Source organism: Eurosta solidaginis, chromosome 2 (genome assembly GCF_040869045.1).
Source record: "Eurosta solidaginis isolate ZX-2024a chromosome 2, ASM4086904v1, whole genome shotgun sequence".
Taxonomy (NCBI): domain Eukaryota; kingdom Metazoa; phylum Arthropoda; class Insecta; order Diptera; family Tephritidae; genus Eurosta; species Eurosta solidaginis.
Window position 1 is genome coordinate 157,486,644 of NC_090320.1, and position 15,157 is coordinate 157,501,800.

The following is a 15,157-nucleotide window of genomic DNA, read 5'->3' on the forward strand; positions in this document are numbered from 1 at the left end:
TCAAATTTGTTTGTTTAACGAATCAAATTTGTTTGAGAACAGCGGTGGAAAATTTTTGTATGTTTGGATAAAATAAACAATAGTTAACACCCTTTCGGTAAGTCTTTTAAATGAATCTGCTCTAACTCGCGCCGCCCGAACTTTAAAGTAATTCAATAATGTACTTAAGTTAGCCCAATAAATAAAACGATGTAAATCATATATTTATATTTCCTCTTTTCTTCATCCAACAGTTAACAAATTCTAGGAGCGGCTTATCCATGAAACCATTGAAGCAACCGGCTCCGACCGCTCCGCAACCCAATACACCATATACAAATGCTAGCCGACCAGGTGCTACTCAGCAAGATGCTCTACCATTATCCAATGCACCACCAACTGGTAAGCGCAACAACGGGACCATCAGTAACAACAACCGAATAATAACAATAACTTTATAGCTGGTCAATATGCCAATGATCAAACAGTTAAGCCGCCGCCCCGAGCCAATGCGCCAACTTCCATGTATTCTCCAGCAACGACACCACCAGGGCAGTCTGTACATGGCGGTCCGAATCACATGACTATAAATAGCACAATTATACCTGGCCACCGTGGTGTGATGGGTAGCGTGCTCCGCCTATCACACCGTATGCCCTGGGTTCAACTCCCGGGCAAAGCAACATCAAAATTTTAGAAATAAGATTTTTCAATTAGAAGAAAATTTTTCTGAGCGGGGTCGCCCCTCGGCAGTGTTTGGCAAGCACTCCGGGTGTATTTCTGCCATGAAAAGCTCTCAGTGAAAACTCATCTGCTTTGCAGATGCGGTTCGGAGTCGGCATAAAACATGTAGGTCCCGTCCGGCCAATTTGTAGGGAAAATCAAGAGGAGCACGACGCAAATTAGAAGAGAAGCTCGGCCTTAGATCTCTTCGGAGGTTATCGTGCCTTACATTTATTTTTATTTTTTTATTTTTATACCTGGCTTGCCTCATATGCCACCACCAAAACAAGCATTATACGCAAACAAACATTTTTAAATAATTGTTGTCTAATGAACTTTGTTATTTTTTTAGACTGGTCAGCTACACCACCAACATCATATGCAGGCGGTGTTACATCGCCATACCAGCAAACAGGTGAACAGCAAATGCCACCACAACTGGGTCCAATGCCACGACAGTCTGGTCTAATGCAGTCACAATCCGGTCCACCTTAACACTCTATGCACCAGCCACTTGGTGGCCATGAGAAACATGGTCCTCCAGGTATGCCGCCCGCATCTACTGGACCAGGTGGGGCAATGACACTACATCCAGTTATGCCAAGGTATATACCACAACAGCAACCGGGTTATGTAATGCCACAACAGCAACATCAACAACCTCCCCAGCCTGGCTATCTGCCAATGCCACAACATCCGAGCTATCCACCACAACCTGGCCACCTGGTTATCCTCCACAACCTCAACAGCCACGTTATCCTCTACAACAACCAGGTGGTTACATGGGTCAAATGATGCCACCAACACAAACTGGACAGGCGCCAATGCCCAGTCAGCCACCCATGCCGGGTCAACCCCCAATACCCGGACGTCCTTGTTATAATTTATGCTAATACAACTAATATATTTCAAATATTGCTGATTATTATTTTTGTATTATTTTCTTTAGCAACCACCTGCACCTGTAACTGGTATATATCAACAGCCGCAACAGTATGATCAAGCCCAACTCCGTTTAGATCCCGATCAGATGCCAAATCCAATAAGCTTTATCATTGAAAATCAAAATAGCGCTGGTGGTGTTTTTATTACTAAAGAATAGGGTTTATTACCACCACTGGTGACCACAAAATATGTGGGACAAGATCAGGGTAACTCCTCGCCACGTTACGTTAGATATTGATATTTGAAATTAATGTTTTGTTCGGCAATTACATTGACCTTTCTCGTTTGCAGTTCCTTTTTGTATTGCATACCTGCAACAGCTGATTTATGAAAAACAACAGCTTTGGCCTTTACAATTACCATCTCACCAATGGTTCGCCCGGTTGAGGGTGAATATGAGCCACCCATTTTAAATTTTGGTGAATTGGGTTCAATATGATGTAATCGTTGCAAGGCTAATATGTAATTTGTAGATGCTGGTCGTCGTTTCCAATGTATTATGTGTAAAGTAAAAACAGATGGTAAAAAATATCTTTCACTTTTACTTGTGTTCATTGATCCATATTTTTTATCAACAGTGCCAACTGAATATTTCCAACATTTGGGCCGCACCGGACAGCGTGTCGATAATAAAAAATGTTTGCATTCCGTTCTTGTCCTTTCATCGGAGTGGTAGTGCAGTGCAGTGCTACAATCGGCTCAACCAAATAATTTTGGGCTTGAATTGGTTGAGCCGAAATCTAAAATGGACCTAAGGGTGGCACCTGCACTCCATTCTGATGAATTGGCGGAGTTTGGATGTGCAATGCTTCGCTAAACTAGAGTTAGAAGTATTCGAATGGCGTGACGCAACATAACGGGAAAATACAATTAAAAAGAAGTGAAAAAATAACGGAACAAGTGTAAATAAGCATAACGGAACAAAAGACACATGGCAACACGCCACATATTGGAAAAAATAACAAACAATAAAATAGAGAAACTTCTCATAATTAAAAGTGAACTAACGGAACATAAGTGAACATAACGGAATAAAAAACACATGGCTACACGCCACATATAGAAATAAAATAGAGAAAAATCTCGTAATTGGTGATGGCGCTTTAATTCATTGAATGGGCCAAATAATTCGATTTATAATCAACCTCCCTAGCCACGGTGCGGGAGTAACTTAAAGCGGCAATTACCCACCGACGTGTGCCGTACGTACGGACGTTTGTCGTACGAAGCACGTTTGACCGAACCCTCAAGCCCGTAGGAATCAATGTGTGCGTCTGTGTACATGTACATAACATATTTGTGTGTGTATTGTTTACAGATTAGCACTGTTGCAATTGACCATTTTGCATGCATGCTTATGGAAACATCAACTTTTTCCAATTTAATTTTTTGTGTTGTAAAAGGCTGGAATTAATATTAAATAAATATAAATAGATTACATATTTATAATCTGCACTTTTACATAATTATTTCGAATTATTTTCACAATTTTTCAAACTTTAATTAGGTGTTTTTGCATAAAACTGCAAACGGTCAAAAATTAGCGCACAAAAGTTTACTAGGCAACTCTGTCTAGTGAGAGAGCGATCAGCTGACACGTTCTTACGGAAAAAATCAAAATTGTTTTGATTTCTACGTTCCGGGCTACGTACATACGGGCGTTGCACGTCGGCGAGTTTTCGTTTACATTGCACACCCATAAGATAGGTCGTGTCAGCTGACACGTTTTTGGTACGTACGTTCGTAACTGCCGCATAAACCCCTAAAAAATAAAAAATGTTTGGGTACCGATAGCTCTCTAGGTAAACCTCAACTCATATCCAACATCAATGCCCCGCAATCAATTGTGGACGCTGCACGCACTACATTGGGTCCATGCAGAATGGATTCCAGTGGTAAGGCCAAAATTTTAAAGGATGGTGCAACCATTATGAAACTATTGGATATTGTGCATCCAGCCATAAAACTAGTCGACATCACCAAATCTCAAGATACTGAGGTAAGTTTTTTGTTATATTAGAATGTGTAGAATAAAAATGTTTCTCTTATCAGGTCGGCGATGGCACTACTTCAGTAGTACTTTAAGCAGGTGAAATCTTAAAACAAGTTAAGCCATATATTGAGGACGGCGTGCATGCTCGTATCATTAAAGCTATACGTAAAGCATTACAATTTATGCATGACCAAAATATGACATGGCTGCACATGTCGAAGCGCCAATCAAAGGAACAGCAACGTGCTTATTGGAAAAATGCGATGCCACAGCAATGTCCTCCAAACTTATTCATCAACAAAAATATTTCTTTTCTAAAATGGTTGTGAACGCTGTACTTTCCTCTGATGGACCCAAATTCATACAATAAAATTAAAATCGCATTATTAAATATAGAATTTGAATTGAAGGCTGAGCGTGATAATGCTGAAGTACGTGTTGATAACGTTCAAGAGTATCAGACAATTGTTGATGCTGAATGGCATATTCTGTACAATAAACTAGCTAAGTAAGGCGCCAATGTTGTGTCATATAAACTACCAATTGGTTATGTTGCTACACAGTATTTTGCACATCATATGTTCTGTGCTGTTCGTGTACCAGAAGAAGATTGGAAACGTCCAATGAAAGCTTGTGGTGGTGCTGTTATGACTACAGCTAATAACATTAATTCAAGTGTTTTGGGTCAATGTGATTACTTTGAAGAAACGAATGGCTAGTGTATTTGCACTATGTTAAACGATGGCAACTTATCGGGATTCAAGGGGTTGTGTAGCGCAATATATAGCTTCTCCAACCTAATTGTCAAACTCACCTTCGAGCGGCGAATCCCGTTTCACTAACAGACGAGGCTCTGGCGACCCCAAGCTCCTCATGGAACTTGGGGGTGGGGAGGGAGGGATGGCCTGAAGGTTTAATGTGGCCATATAAATCGTTCCCGAGATGGTCGCGCCAGCACCTTAATGGTGCTGTGTTACCGGAGCGTATCGGATCTGTATCCGACAAAGGACCATCACATCGATAACACTCCCCAAAGCCTTGGGGGAGTAACCTAATCGCTACAACAACAACAACAACAACAACAACATGGCAACTTATCACTTGACAATTACTTTTGCCTTCCTGTGAGTCAGAAACGTAAAGACCGAATGAAAATGATAGAGAATACCATTGCTAGACGAAATCATTTTGAGGCGAATCGTTCGTCTGAGCTATCGGTCGCAATACAGAATGAGGCCCTTAAATTGTTAAGTAATATAATGAAAAGATTGTGTACAACTCCCAAAGAAAAAAACTATAAAATTTGTGTCAGTGAAATGATAATTATTGCTTTTGGTTGTTAGTTTTGAGGCATCGTCTTCGAGTGCCTTCTGATCGTATATGCCGTTTCTTTTGCATTCTTTTACATGCATAAAGTGCCGTTGAAGCCTTCTTCACCATCTCCTCCACGTTGAGCTTCCATGACAGCTTACTGTCTGGGATGATTCCTAGGTATTTTGTGCAAGGTTTCTCCTGTAGGGCCACCCCTTCTAGCTTAGGCCTGATTCAATTTTGGACCTTGTACCTTTTTGTAAACAAGACCATATCCGTCTTATCCGTGTTGACTTTCAACCCGACATTTGATGCCCAGGTATGAATATGCCGAAGCGCCCGATCCATCAAAGAGCTAATCGTTGGAAGGCACTTTCCACTTATCACAATTGCAACTTCATTCGCGTAAGCCGTAGGTTTTACGGGTTACTCGTCGAATCGCCTGAGCAGTTGGTTGATGACCAGCGTCCACAGCAGAGGTGATAGCACTCCTCCCTGCGTTGTTCCCCTGTCCACTGATTTCGTGGCCTCGTACAATCCCCATTGTGATGTAATATTCCTGCAATTTAACATGCAGCCGATCCATCTGGTTAAGGCTGGATGTACTTTAATGTAATTAAGACCATCCATAATCGTCCATTTAGAAACATTATTGAAAGCCCCGGCAATGTCCAAGAAGACTCCCAGAACATATTCCTTATATTCCAGGGCTTCCTCTACGCTTATTACCACCCTATGCAATGCGGTGTCTACCGAATTGCCTTTGGTGTACGCATGCTGTGTTGTGGAGAGCAGCTTTTCATCTACGTTGGACTTTATGTACACATCTATTAGCCTCTCAAAGGTTTTGAGCAGAAATTATGTTAGCTGATGGGTCTGTAGTCTTTGGGATACACGTGACCGATCTTCCCCGCCTTTGGTAGGAAAGCTACACGAGCAGTTCTCCAAGAGTGCGGTACATTATTCAGTCTTATGCATCCATCGAATATTATTTTAAGCCATTCCACGACCGCCCTACTTGAAACTTGTAGCATGGCCGGGAATATACCATCTGGGCCCGGCGATTTAAACTTAGAAAACGTCTTCACTGCCCATTCGATCTTGGCATCGGTCACCAAGCCCGGCACTACCCGCTCCGTGATCGAAGTCTGAGTGCTGTCGGCTGGCTCTTCTAAACCATCTCCCGATGGGAAATATGTATCGATAAGCACCTCAAGGGATTCCTCACTTACGTGACCATTCCCCGTTCTCATTCTTTATTAGTCCCTGGACTATATTTCCCCTTGCTAGGAGTTTTCTCAAGCGTGCTGTTTCGTTGGAGCACTTTATGTCCGTACAGAAACGTTTCCATGAGATTCTCTTCGCCCTGGAAATTTCACGCTTGTAGATCCTCAGTAGATCCCTGTACTCGTCCCGACACGCTTCGCTTTCCGCAGTCTTTGCTAGCTTAAACATTTATTTTACCTGTCTTCTTAGAGGACTCAGCTCATTGCTCCACCATGGCGGCTTTGCTTTTCCTCTGAATATTCTTAGAGGGCAAGCTTTGATATACGCAGTCATAAGCGTCCTTGTTAGGAATTCATTAGACTCCTCCAGTTCTTCCACATTGGCAACCTCTTTAGGTTGTCCCAGTTTCGTTTCTACCTATTTCTGGAATTTAGTCCAGTTTGTTAACCTAGGGTTCCTCCCTTCCCTACCCTCTTTAGGGGATGCTGAAGCTGATATACGCATGGTCGGAGAAGGATGGTATATCAAGAACCATCCAATCATACCTTGATATATCACGTTCGGAGTGTAATATCCAAAACATTGCTGGATGTTGGACCAATGTATGTAGGGACATTTACCCTGTTGGCTATCTGCAAATTGGTTTGCAGGATGTAACAAAATAGAGATGCGCCTCTCTCGTTCGTATCTGCTCCTCCCCACGCATTGTGGTGCACATTTGCATCCGCGCCTATGACCAACCGCCCTTCGTCCTGTACTAGCCTCTTGCACTCCATAGGTGGAACCTCCGCAGCATGGGTCATGTAGCAGGATGCCACGATAAGTGCCTGCTTATTGCTTTGCTCAACGGCCCCCACTACGAGGTCCTCAGTAGTGTAATTAAGCAGCGTATATGAATGCCTGCCTCGCGGCTGTGGGACTGGGACCTTTTTGCCTCTTGAAAGCAGGCTTGTCGCCTTCCGCCGAACGTTTCCTCTTAATTCTATCATTCGACGCTTCTTCCTCCTTGTACCAATTGCAGAACCGAGGGTTGCAAACCTTTTGAACTGCTTTTGACCTACTTCTACCGCCTCATGGGCCCATTCCAAGCGCTCGATCTCCACTTCTGTTGGGTCGAACACTGCTCCAAAGCGTTGGACAATTCTTAGTGCTGCACGGTACTGCGAGAGATCTCTTTTACTTCCTCTACTCCGTACCCTTCTCCACTCTTCTACTCATTTGTGTGCTTTTCCAACACGGAGTTCATTGAATCAGCACTACTCTCGCCCCCCGAGTCAGACGCATCGCTTAATGCGTATTCGTCGTCCTTGGCTTGCGATTCAGTCCTCTTATCATCCTCCTTATTACAATTTGGTAATGAGTCGTTCATCTTGGTCGTACGACCACCTGCCCGACAAGGCGGGCTCAGCGGTCCAGTATTATATACGGGGAAAGAACCGTCAGCCACAGCAGCGCCCCTTACTGTGGTAAGGTCATCAATACTTCCCGAGGCAGTCCGGTATCGGGAAGGCGCCGTTCGAACACAGCCGAATTTATCCCCTGGCTGCAAATCGTCCAATAGGCACGGTCCGCATAACACCCTGGATTAGGGGGTTGGCAGTTCTTGGTCACTGACATCCCGCCGCCCTCCTATGAGGAGAAACGGCGTTGATGCCAGTCCTAAACAGCTCCGCCTAATAGTCGGGCGCTATGGAGATCGGCTAAGCCCTCACACCAACAACAAGGTGCCTACCCTAGTCAGGGAGAGATAGCTGTTTATTTTATTACAAAGCTCATCGATGTAGGAAACAATAGCAAAGGCGTAGAAGCAATAGCGACTCCTTCTGGTGGTAAAGGTAGCTATTGATATGTAGAAGTTACACAGAAATTTGATGAATATGAGTTTTTTTTAAGTTATTGCAAAAAAAGCGTTGAGGATTTTTAATATCTTACGAGGTACCTTCGTGCATGTTTCTAAGAATGAAGAATGAGACCTATTCAAACTTCGCTATACTTTAACACAATACTTTACCCCATTTTAACACAACCATCATTTTTTGATTTTATTCAATTTTATAAAATGTTTCTTCCTCTATATTTCAATTTACGTATTAGATGGTAAAGATGGCTTCGCATTTTCTCCACCAATAACTGCGACAAGGTGGCCACAGCCCATCTATTTATTTGCATTACAGCTTTAGCTCCAGAAATAGCAAAAATTGCTGCCGACAGGCAATTGGAAAAGGCAGAGAAGCATTCATCACACTGTACGGATGATGCAAAGTCAGAAACTGCTGTTGTAACTGCTGCCACCGACACAAAGGTCATCTCTACATCGCCGAGTAGCGGCTGTTCCGACTATCTATCGAAGACAGTATCATCATATCTTTTGCCAACACAGGTAAGCGATGTGCTTACGCAGGACCGTGCCTTCGCTACTTTATGCTTTGTAAGCATTTAATTATTATGAATATAATATAATCCCTGCAAAAACGCTCCACGTAATTTGACTAGTCATATTACGGTCATTGTGACTTTTCCCAGCGGTTATATTCATAGTCACGTTTCCATGGGCGTGATTAGGTTTTGTGACCAAATTTTCCGTTTCGTTCCTATGAATGTAATCGTGCATTCCGCTCCCACCTATAGGATGTGAGCATAGTACTGTGCTGCTCACACACGTCACAATGCTCGTCAAATGGCGGTCATATTCTCCTTCCTTTCACTTTACATTTTCGAGTCATTTGACAATCAATTTTACTGCAGTTTTACCATTTATATAACCGCCATATAACTGGAATTTTACCTGCAGATTTACTTTACCTGGAGCAGCCATATGAATAAAATATGAACCAAAAAAATTTAATTTTCAATACTTATTATTTTCAATATTATTATATATGTACATGAAATTAGAACTTATATGAATACAGTTCATATAAAAAAGAAGTAAGTACTTCAATAATAAATAAACTCGCTTAATTGGTTTTTGTTTTCCAATTGAAATATTTTCCAAGCGAGCAGAAAATAATTTTAAGCTTTAGAAAAAACTCCAATTATTTGAATAATCTACAACTTAAAGCTTAGTAGAAATTTATATTAGGTTTACTCTTTTTTCAGATCAAGAATATTCAAAGGTACACGACAGTCTGGTCTAATGCAGTCACAATCCGGTCCACCTTAACACTCTATGCACCAGCCACTTGGTGGCCATGAGAAACATGGTCCTCCAGGTATGCCGCCCGCATCTACTGGACCAGGTGGGGCAATGACACTACATCCAGTTATGCCAAGGTATATACCACAACAGCAACCGGGTTATGTAATGCCACAACAGCAACATCAACAACCTCCCCAGCCTGGCTATCTGCCAATGCCACAACATCCGAGCTATCCACCACAACCTGGCCACCTGGTTATCCTCCACAACCTCAACAGCCACGTTATCCTCTACAACAACCAGGTGGTTACATGGGTCAAATGATGCCACCAACACAAACTGGACAGGCGCCAATGCCCAGTCAGCCACCCATGCCGGGTCAACCCCCAATACCCGGACGTCCTTGTTATAATTTATGCTAATACAACTAATATATTTCAAATATTGCTGATTATTATTTTTGTATTATTTTCTTTAGCAACCACCTGCACCTGTAACTGGTATATATCAACAGCCGCAACAGTATGATCAAGCCCAACGCCGTTTAGATCCCGATCAGATGCCAAATCCAATAAGCTTTATCATTGAAAATCAAAATAGCGCTGGTGGTGTTTTTATTACTAAAGAACAGGGTTTATTACCACCACTGGTGACCACAAAATATGTGGGACAAGATCAGGGTAACTCCTCGCCACGTTACGTTAGATATTGATATTTGAAATTAATGTTTTGTTCGGCAATTACATTGACCTTTCTCGTTTGCAGGTCCTTTTTGTATTGCATACCTGCAACAGCTGATTTATGAAAAACAACAGCTTTGGCCTTTACAATTACCATCTCACCAATGGTTCGCCCGGTTGAGGGTGAATATGAGCCACCCATTTTAAATTTTGGTGAATTGGGTTCAATATGATGTAATCGTTGCAAGGCTAATATGTAATTTGTAGATGCTGGTCGTCGTTTCCAATGTATTATGTGTAAAGTAAAAACAGATGGTAAAAAATATCTTTCACTTTTACTTGTGTTCATTGATCCATATTTTTTATCAACAGTGCCAACTGAATATTTCCAACATTTGGGCCGCACCGGACAGCGTGTCGATAATAAAAAATGTTTGCATTCCGTTCTTGTCCTTTCATCGGAGTGGTAGTGCAGTGCAGTGCTACAATCGGCTCAACCAAATAATTTTGGGCTTGAATTGGTTGAGCCGAAATCTAAAATGGACCTAAGGGTGGCACCTGCACTCCATTCTGATGAATTGGCGGAGTTTGGATGTGCAATGCTTCGCTAAACTAGAGTTAGAAGTATTCGAATGGCGTGACGCAACATAACGGGAAAATACAATTAAAAAGAAGTGAAAAAATAACGGAACAAGTGTAAATAAGCATAACGGAACAAAAGACACATGGCAACACGCCACATATTGGAAAAAATAACAAACAATAAAATAGAGAAACTTCTCATAATTAAAAGTGAACTAACGGAACATAAGTGAACATAACGGAATAAAAAACACATGGCTACACGCCACATATAGAAATAAAATAGAGAAAAATCTCGTAATTGGTGATGGCGCTTTAATTCATTGAATGGGCCAAATAATTCGATTTATAATCAACCTCCCTAGCCACGGTGCGGGAGTAACTTAAAGCGGCAATTACCCACCGACGTGTGCCGTACGTACGGACGTTTGTCGTACGAAGCACGTTTGACCGAACCCTCAAGCCCGTAGGAATCAATGTGTGCGTCTGTGTACATGTACATAACATATTTGTGTGTGTATTGTTTACAGATTAGCACTGTTGCAATTGACCATTTTGCATGCATGCTTATGGAAACATCAACTTTTTCCAATTTAATTTTTTGTGTTGTAAAAGGCTGGAATTAATATTAAATAAATATAAATAGATTACATATTTATAATCTGCACTTTTACATAATTATTTCGAATTATTTTCACAATTTTTCAAACTTTAATTAGGTGTTTTTGCATAAAACTGCAAACGGTCAAAAATTAGCGCACAAAAGTTTACTAGGCAACTCTGTCTAGTGAGAGAGCGATCAGCTGACACGTTCTTACGGAAAAAATCAAAATTGTTTTGATTTCTACGTTCCGGGCTACGTACGTACGGGCGTTGCACGTCGGCGAGTTTTCGTTTACATTGCACACCCATAAGATAGGTCGTGTCAGCTGACACGTTTTTGGTACGTACGTTCGTAACTGCCGCATAAACCCCTAAAAAATAAAAAATGTTTGGGTACCGATAGCTCTCTAGGTAAACCTCAACTCATATCCAACATCAATGCCCCGCAATCAATTGTGGACGCTGTACGCACTACATTGGGTCCATGCAGAATGGATTCCAGTGGTAAGGCCAAAATTTTAAAGGATGGTGCAACCATTATGAAACTATTGGATATTGTGCATCCAGCCATAAAACTAGTCGACATCACCAAATCTCAAGATACTGAGGTAAGTTTTTTGTTATATTAGAATGTGTAGAATAAAAATGTTTCTCTTATCAGGTCGGCGATGGCACTACTTCAGTAGTACTTTAAGCAGGTGAAATCTTAAAACAAGTTAAGCCATATATTGAGGACGGCGTGCATGCACGTATCATTAAAGCTATACGTAAAGCATTACAATTTATGCATGACCAAAATATGGCATGGCTGCACATGTCGAAGCGCCAATCAAAGGAACAACAACGTGCTTATTGGAAAAATGCGATGCCACAGCAATGTCCTCCAAACTTATTCATCAACAAAAATATTTCTTTTCTAAAATGGTTGTGGACGCTGTACTTTCCTCTGATGGACCCAAATTCATACAATAAAATTAAAATCGCATTATTAAATATAGAATTTGAATTGAAGGCTGAGCGTGATAATGCTGAAGTACGTGTTGATAACGTTCAAGAGTATCAGACAATTGTTGATGCTGAATGGCATATTCTGTACAATAAACTAGCTAAGTAAGGCGCCAATGTTGTGTCATATAAACTACCAATTGGTTATGTTGCTACACAGTATTTTGCACATCATATGTTCTGTGCTGTTCGTGTACCAGAAGAAGATTGGAAACGTCCAATGAAAGCTTGTGGTGGTGCTGTTATGACTACAGCTAATAACATTAATTCAAGTGTTTTGGGTCAATGTGATTACTTTGAAGAAACGAATGGCTAGTGTATTTGCACTATGTTAAACGATGGCAACTTATCGGGATTCAAGGGGTTGTGTAGCGCAATATATAGCTTCTCCAACCTAATTGTCAAACTCACCTTCGAGCGGCGAATCCCGTTTCACTAACAGACGAGGCTCTGGCGACCCCAAGCTCCTCATGGAACTTGGGGGTGGGGAGGGAGGGATGGCCTGAAGGTTTAATGTGGCCATATAAATCGTTCCCGAGATGGTCGCGCCAGCACCTTAATGGTGCTGTGTTACCGGAGCGTATCGGATCTGTATCCGACAAAGGACCATCACATCGATAACACTCCCCAAAGCCTTGGGGGAGTAACCTAATCGCTACAACAACAACAACAACAACAACAACATGGCAACTTATCACTTGACAATTACTTTTGCCTTCCTGTGAGTCAGAAACGTAAAGACCGAATGAAAATGATAGAGAATACCATTGCTAGACGAAATCATTTTGAGGCGAATCGTTTGTCTGAGCTATCGGTCGCAATACAGAATGAGGCCCTTAAATTGTTAAGTAATATAATGAAAAGATTGTGTACAACTCCCAAAGAAAAAAACTATAAAATTTGTGTCAGTGAAATGATAATTATTGCTTTTGGTTGTTAGTTTTGAGGCATCGTCTTCGAGTGCCTTCTGATCGTATATGCCGTTTCTTTTGCATTCTTTTACATGCATAAAGTGCCGTTGAAGCCTTCTTCACCATCTCCTCCACGTTGAGCTTCCATGACAGCTTACTGTCTGGGATGATTCCTAGATATTTTGTGCAAGGTTTCTCCTGTAGGGCCACCCCTTCTAGCTTAGGCCTGATTCAATTTTGGACCTTGTACCTTTTTGTAAACAAGACCATATCCGTCTTATCCGTGTTGACTTTCAACCCGACATTTGATGCCCAGGTATGAATATGCCGAAGCGCCCGATCCATCAAAGAGCTAATCGTTGGAAGGCACTTTCCACTTATCACAATTGCAACGTCATTCGCGTAAGCCGTAGGTTTTACGGGTTACTCGTCGAATCGCCTGAGCAGTTGGTTGATGACCAGCGTCCACAGCAGAGGTGATAACACTCCTCCCTGCGTTGTTCCCCTATCCACTGATTTCGTGGCCTCGTACAATCCCTATTGTGATGTAATATTCCTGCAATTTAACATGCAGCCGATCCATCTGGTTAAGGCTGGATGTACTTTAATGTAATTAAGACCATCCATAATCGTCCATTTAGAAACATTATTGAAAGCCCCGGCAATGTCCAAGAAGACTCCCAGAGCATATTCCTTATATTCCATGGCTTCCTCTACGCTTATTACCACCCTATGCAATGCGGTGTCTACCGAATTGCCTTTGGTGTACGCATGCTGTGTTGTGGAGAGCAGCTTTTCATCTACGTTGGACTTTATGTACACATCTATTAGCCTCTCAAAGGTTTTGAGCAGAAATTATGTTAGCTGATGGGTCTGTAGTCTTTGGGATACACGTGACCGATCTTCCCCGCCTTTGGTAGGAAAGCTACACGAGCAGTTCTCCAAGAGTGCGGTACATTATTCAGTCTTATGCATCCATCGAATATTATTTTAAGCCATTCCACGACCGCCCTACTTGAAACTTGTAGCATGGCCGGGAATATACCATCTGGGCCCGGCGATTTAAACTTAGAAAACGTCTTCACTGCCCATTCGATCTTGGCATCGGTCACCAAGCCCGGCACTACCCGCTCCGTGATCGAAGTGTGAGTGCTGTCGGCTGGCTCTTCTAAACCATCTCCCGATGGGAAATATGTATCGATAAGCACCTCAAGGGATTCCTCACTATTACGTGACCATTCCCCGTTCTCATTCTTTATTAGTCCCTGGACTATATTTCCCCTTGCTAGGAGTTTTCTCAAGCGTGCTGTTTCGTTGGAGCACTTTATGTCCGTACAGAAACGTTTCCATGAGATTCTCTTCGCCCTGGAAATTTCACGCTTGTAGATCCTCAGTAGATCCCTGTACTCGTCCCGACACGCTTCGCTTTCCGCAGTCTTTGCTAGCTTAAACATTTATTTTACCTGTCTTCTTAGAGGACTCAGCTCATTGCTCCACCATGGCGGCTTTGCTTTTCCTCTGAATATTCTTAGAGGGCAAGCTTTGTTATACGCAGTCATAAGCGTCCTTGTTAGGAATTCATTAGACTCCTCCAGTTCTTCCACATTGGCAACCTCTTTAGGTTGTCCCAGTTTCGTTTCTACCTATTTCTGGAATTTAGTCCAGTTTGTTAACCTAGGGTTCCTCCCTTCCCTACCCTCTTTAGGGGATGCTGAAGCTGATATACGCATGGTCGGAGAAGGATGGTATATCAAGAACCATCCAATCATACCTTGATATATCACGTTCGGAGTGTAATATCCAAAACATTGCTGGATGTTGGACCAATGTATGTAGGGACATTTCCCCTGTTGGCTATCTGCAAATTGGTTTGCAGGATGTAACAAAATAGAGATGCGCCTCTCTCGTTCGTATCTGCTCCTCCCCACGCATTGTGGTGCACATTTGCATCCGCGCCTATGACCAACCGCCCTTCGTCCTGTACTAGCCTCTTGCACTCCATCGGTGGAACCTCCGCAGCATGGGTCATGTAGCAGGATGCCACGATAAGTGCCTGCTT

At 42.3% G+C, this 15,157-nt stretch overlaps 2 pseudogenes; both read left to right on the forward strand.

Moving 5' to 3' along the window:
* Positions 1-1,203: 1,203 nt before the first annotated feature.
* LOC137241723 (T-complex protein 1 subunit eta-like) lies at positions 1,204-4,359 on the forward strand (annotated as a pseudogene).
* A 435-nt stretch (positions 4,360-4,794) lies between these two features.
* Positions 4,795-12,503, forward strand: LOC137241724 (T-complex protein 1 subunit eta-like; annotated as a pseudogene).
* The last annotated feature ends 2,654 nt before the right edge of the window (positions 12,504-15,157 follow it).